Here is a 5,959-nt window from a genome sequence, read left to right as displayed (position 1 = left end):
TGGCAGGCATGGGGGACCATATGGGACACCGGGATTCGAACCAACCACCTTTGGTCCTGGATCGGCTGCTTGCAAGGCAAGCACCACTGTGCTATCTCTCCGGGCCCCCTTATTCCCAATTCTCTTTTCAGGGATCACTACTGACAGTGCTCAGAGGGATCATATATAAAGATTGGTATAGAGATTTGAACAAGGGTTGCCAAATGCAAAACAAGTACCTTAGCCCCTGTACTATTGCTCCAGTCCCAACAGGAAGTTCTTGATGTGACCAGGTATTTAGCTCTCCAATGTTCCTTCAGTTTTGTTTGTTTTGGGGCCAAATCTGTGATGCTCAGGAGTTACTCTGCAATCAGGAATTACTCCTGGTGTGGCTCAAGAGACCATATAAGGGGGGCCGGAGAGATAGCATGGAGGTAAGGCGTTTGCCTTTCATGCAGGAGGTCATCAGTTCGAATCCCGGCGTCCCATATGGTCCCCCGTGCCTGCCAGGAGCAATTTCTGAGCATGGAGCCAGGAATAACCCCTGAGCAGTGCTGTGTGTGACCCAAAAAACAAAAACAAACAAACAAACAAACAAAAAAGAGACCATATAGGATGCTAGAGATAGAACCCAGGTCAGACACACATGTAAGCCACTTGCCCCAGCCCATGTTGGCTCATTCTTATCTGTGTTCAGCCATTATCTTTTGATTTTATCTTGGTCTTGGAACATTTCCTGAAAGTATGCACCGGGTGGGTGGTGGAAGGATTGTGGCCAATGTGATTTCTTGATGGTTCAGCAAATTTTCATTGGGCAACTACTATGTGCCCAACAATGCTAAGAGCTTAGGATGAGTAAGACAATGAGCTCCTGGTCAAGCTGATGGTCTCCTTTCAGAAGTTTGAAGAGTAAATCGTCACAAGTCTGGTGTTGTTGATATTCTGGGGGCACATATAAGAGTCATCTACACTTGAATTGGGGAGGGTCTGGGAACATGTGCAGAGGAATCCATTCTTGAATTGATACTGAAAGAGTCTTAGTCCAAAAGGGGCTGGAGGAAGGGACCATGTGGAAAGACTTTCCAGGGAAAGAAAGTGTGTAGGGGGTCAGATCAGAACAATAGTACAGTGGGTAGGGTGCTTGTCTTTTACATTTTGACCCAGGTTTAATCTCTGGCAATCCATGCCTCTGATCTCTGAGTGCATAGCTAGAAATAACTTCAGTACTGCCAGGTATGACCAAAAAAAAAAAAGGATGCAAAAGTATGTGGCAATGAGCCAGACAGTACAGTGGGTAAGGTACTTATCTTGTATGTGGCCTTCCTGGGTTTGATCCCAGGTACTGTGTATGATTCCTGAGCACTATCAAGAATGATCCTTGAGCACAGAACTAAGAGTGAACACTGCCAGATGTGGAAAAAATTCCCTCTCTACAAAATATGAAAGTATATATTGATAATGAAAGGAATGTTTTGAGAGGTGAGACTGGAGAGAATGATCAAATCCATAACAGTTCCATAATATTATTAATCATTAGTTGACTAAACCAATGTTGATTTATATGACAAGTACTTCATAATCATAAAGATACAGCTAGTGGCAAATGCTGAAATTATGTCTGTACAGGGCATGAGCTTTAATGCAGTCATTACAGGTAGGTATTGTTATTTTCCTACTTTACATAGGAGGAGGTTGAGGGGCCGGAGAGATAGCACAGAGGTATGTTTTAATGTTTTAGGATTTTTTGTTTGGTTTTCTGTTATTTCTTCCATTCCAGAAAAGGATAAACAGCACTTCCAGGGGGAGGGAAACAATTTTGTTATCAGACAGCAAAGAAGGTGAGGAGAAGAAGGAAGTGTCCATGGACACAAATGAAAACAGACCTGAAAATGAAGTTCCCGAGCCCAATGACTATCACAGACCAAGTCAGCAATGATGACACCCAGAAGGCAGTGCTGAAAAGGAGAAGAAAGAGACCACAATGCCCAAATTATTCATGTGATAGATCTTCTTTGCCTCAGTTACCAAGGGGGTGCCAGCTGGAAACAGTGACCAGAGGGGGGGCAGCCTGTTCAGAAGCGGCATTAAGTAGCCAGCACAGATACGACACAGAAGAAATCCTCCATCAGTATCACCACTGAATCTTCATGCTGATGACTCCCAAATCTCTGAGGATGAGACAGAGCCTAATGGAGAAAATGGAAACCATGGCAAAGGACAGAAAATAGGGGCTGGAGCGATAGCACAGCGGCAGGGCCTTCTTTGCCTTGCACGCAGCCGATCCAGGACAGACCCTATTCAATCTCCAGTGTCCCATATGGTCCCCCGAGCCAGAAGCAATTTCTGAGCGCATAGCCAGAAATAACCCCTGAACTTCACCAGTGTGGCCCCCCGAAAAAAGGCTGAAAATATACCGTACTGTCTGTCATTCAGGTAATTCCTGTACCTCCCCAGGCTTCAGTAGAGGTGGTCTTGCCCCCACCTGTGGAGCAAGAAGTAAAGAAAATGACTTTAGGAGATACCTTGACCCGAAGATCCATTAGCCAACAGAAGTCTGGCGTCTCCATTACCCTTGACGGTTCAGTCAGAACTACTCAGGTACCCTCCCCACCCCGGGGCAAGATCAGTAACGTCTTCCACATCACCAATTTGGTTCACCCCTTCACTTTAGATTAACTGAAGGAATTGTTGGGAGGAACAGAAAAAGAGGAAAGAGGCCTTCTGGACTGACAAGATCAAATCTCACTGCTTGGTCAAGTATGCAACCATAGAAGAAGCTGCTGCCACCGCACAGCATTGCATGGGGCCCTTAAAATGGCCTGAGTCCAAGCCGAGGTTCCTTTGAGCTGACCATGATGAACAAGATGAGCTGGATTATCACCGGGGCTCTTGGTGAACCGTCCTTCTGAAGCAGAGGCAGAGGAGCAAGGAGTGCCACCCTACCCCCGCCCAGCCACCACAGCGCCCCTGGGCAGAACTGCAGGAACTGGAACGGGCAGTGAGGGAACAGCGAGCAGAGAGGGAACGGGAAATGGAACGGCATCAGAACATGAATGGGATGGGGCCGGAGAGATAGCATAGCGGTAAGGCGTTTTCCTTGCATGCAGAAGGACGATGGTTCGAATCCCGGCATCCCATATGGTCCCCCGAGAAAGACCCCGTTCCTGATCAGGGTTCTGGGACCTTCGCCACAAGGAACGTGCAAAGTCTAAAGAAATGAAAAGTGAGAAGAGAAAACTCAGGAAGAGGGGCCGGAGAGATAGCATGGAGGCAAGGCGTTTGCCTTGCATGCAGAAGGAGGTGGTTCGAATCTCATCATTCCATATGGTCTTCTGAGCCTGCCAGGAGCTATTTCTGAACGTAAAGCCAGAAGGAACCCCTGAGCGCTGCCGGGTGTGACCCCAAAAACAAACAAACAAACACTCAGGAGGAGCCATCTGCCAAGCTGCTGGACGACATTTTCCGTAAGACCAAGGCTGCTCCAGGTTTCTACTGGCACCCGCAGACTGACAGCCAGGTTGTTCCGAAGGAGGCTGAACCGGCCGAGCGGGCCAAGGAGCGGGAGGTGGAATCGGAGCGAGAGCGGAGCAGACAGCTGGGTGGGAGAAGCGGAGGGAGCATAGAGAGAGGGACAGGGAAAGAGAGAGAGTCAGGGACCTAGGCTAGCTTGCGCAAGGCAGACGCCTTACCCCTCCATGCCACCGCTCAGGCACCTCAATTTTTATTTATTTATTTATTTATTTTTATTATTAAATGATGCGGTCTATGGAAAGTAATAAAAAATCTGACTTAGTTTTAAAAATGCTTAAGGAGAGATAGTATGGAGGTAAGGCATTTTCCTTGCATGCAGAAGGACGGTGGTTCGAATCCCGGCATCCCATATGGTCCCCCAAGCCTGCCAGGAAGGATTTCTGAGCATAGAGCCAGGAGTAACCCCTGAGTGTTGCCGGGTGTGACCCAAAAACCAAAAAAAAAAATGCTTAAGGCATCCATCAAGAAGGAGCAGCAACAAAAGTGTTTTGGAAAAAATTATGATTGATATTTCAAAGAACTGTATCAAAGTAGTAGTTACAGGAAAAATAGAAACTTGCTTGGGGTTTCTTTCCATTTTAATAGTTTGGTATAATTTTTACTTGCACCATGGACTGTCAATGCTTAGTACTGATTGTGAGGTAAGGTTGGGGAATTGAGGGGCAATAAATCAACATTTTTTTCGTATTTAAAGTTTTTGAATCATAATCTTTAGATACAGATTATTTTTAATTGTTTGTTGTTTGTTTGAGGGGGTCACAGCTGGCAGTTCTCAATTAAGTTATTATTTTTGTTTGTTGTTTGTTTGAGGGGGTCACAGCTGGCAATTCTCAATTAAGTTATTCCTAACGCTGTGTTCAGGAGTGATCAGCAAACCATGTATCCAAGCAGGGTTGACAATAGCAAGGCAAGCGGGGGCGGAGAGATAGCATGGAGATAAGGTGTTTGCCTTTCATGCAGAAGGTCATTGGTTTGAATCCCAGCATCCCATATGGTCGCCTGAGCCTGCCAGGAGCAATTTCTGAGCATGGAGCTAGGAGTAACCCCTGAGCGCTACTGGCTACTGGGTATGACACAAAAACAGACAAACAAAAAAAAAAAAGCAAGGCAAGCAATACTTCTCCAGATCACTTGAACCTCTCACATTCTTCCTAGTGAAGGGGTAAAAGATTCAAAGATATCAGGAACCTAGGCCAATTTTACACAATAAGGATGGAATGGTCAGCACCCAGGCTGTCTGCAATCAGAACTTTCCTAAAGAGTAGAGTTGTTATAATGGTTTTGAAATGGGATTCCTTAGCCTGGGTCTATTGTCCTATGTAAAGAGATCCCCAGCTTTCGTGCAACAAGTAAGGGAATAAGGGGATACCAGAGGCTGGTGATTCTAGCCTAAAGGTGGCTTTTAATGTCTTTTGAAAAGTCCCCTCCTTGGTGGGGTTATATATTTGAAATCACTATGTGACTGAGGAGAGCAATCCAGGGGTTGTATAAAACCAAACGACACAGAGCTCAGGATTTCTCCATGTACTGTGACTTTAAAGGCCATAGTTGCAAAAGCTTCATCCTATACTGGAGGTTTCAGAGGTCCTTGGGGCTGAAGTTGGTCAAAGATATAACAAGTGAGGCAGCAGTATGCCCTTCCATATCACCATTTTTCTTGCACATTCGTGGTTGGTCTCATTTCCTTAGGGAATATTAGAAAAATATGCCCCTTTTATTCCCTTTTCTACCTATTTTCACTCATACTTGGGTTCTCTCTCATTTTGCTACCCTGCAGTGGTCATCAAACTTTGTAAACAAGGGGCCAGTTCACTGTCCCTCCCCTCAGACCGTTGGAGGGCCAGGCTGTAGTAAAAACAAAAGCTATGAACAAATCCCTATGCACACTGTATATATCTTATTTTGAAGTGAAGAAGCAAAACGGGAACAAATACAATACGTTGCCCATGAGCCATAGTTTGAGGACCACTGCAAAACTTCTTGAACACCCTCAGAAAAGGCAGGACTGGGCCAGGTGCTCAGGGAGCACCTATTCAGATTCACCTGGGAAGCTGGGGTTCTCCATCCCTTACAGAGGTCACAAGGTTCTGCAAGTGGGGGAAGGTTCAGAAGTCCGAAGCCCCAGTGAAAGGATTGGTGTAGTACTCTGCATCTATCAAATAAAGATTTCAATACTGGGGCCGAAGAAGTGGCCCTAGACGTAAGTGGTCTGCCTTGCAAGCGCTAGCCTAGGAAGGACCTCGGTTCAATCCCTGGGTGTCCCATATGGTCTCTTCAAGCCAGGAGCTATTTCTGAGCGCTTAGTCAGGAGTAATCCCTGAGCGTCAGAGGGTGTGGCCCCAAAACAAACAAACAAAAAAGGGATTTCAGGGGCCGGAGAGATAGCACAGCAGGGTTGGCCTTGCAAGCAGCCGATCCAGGACCTAAGGTGGTTGGTTCGAATCCCAGC

General features: G+C 46.3%; 1 pseudogene; it reads left to right on the top strand.

Moving 5' to 3' along the window:
* Positions 1–1,618: 1,618 nt before the first annotated feature.
* Positions 1,619–3,645, top strand: LOC125998877 (apoptotic chromatin condensation inducer in the nucleus-like; annotated as a pseudogene).
* Positions 3,646–5,959: the final 2,314 nt, after the last annotated feature.

This window comes from Suncus etruscus, chromosome X, assembly GCF_024139225.1.
Source record: "Suncus etruscus isolate mSunEtr1 chromosome X, mSunEtr1.pri.cur, whole genome shotgun sequence".
NCBI classification, from domain to species: domain Eukaryota; kingdom Metazoa; phylum Chordata; class Mammalia; order Eulipotyphla; family Soricidae; genus Suncus; species Suncus etruscus.
Note: the sequence above shows the minus strand (reverse complement) of the source record. Positions and strands in the feature narration are given on the sequence as shown.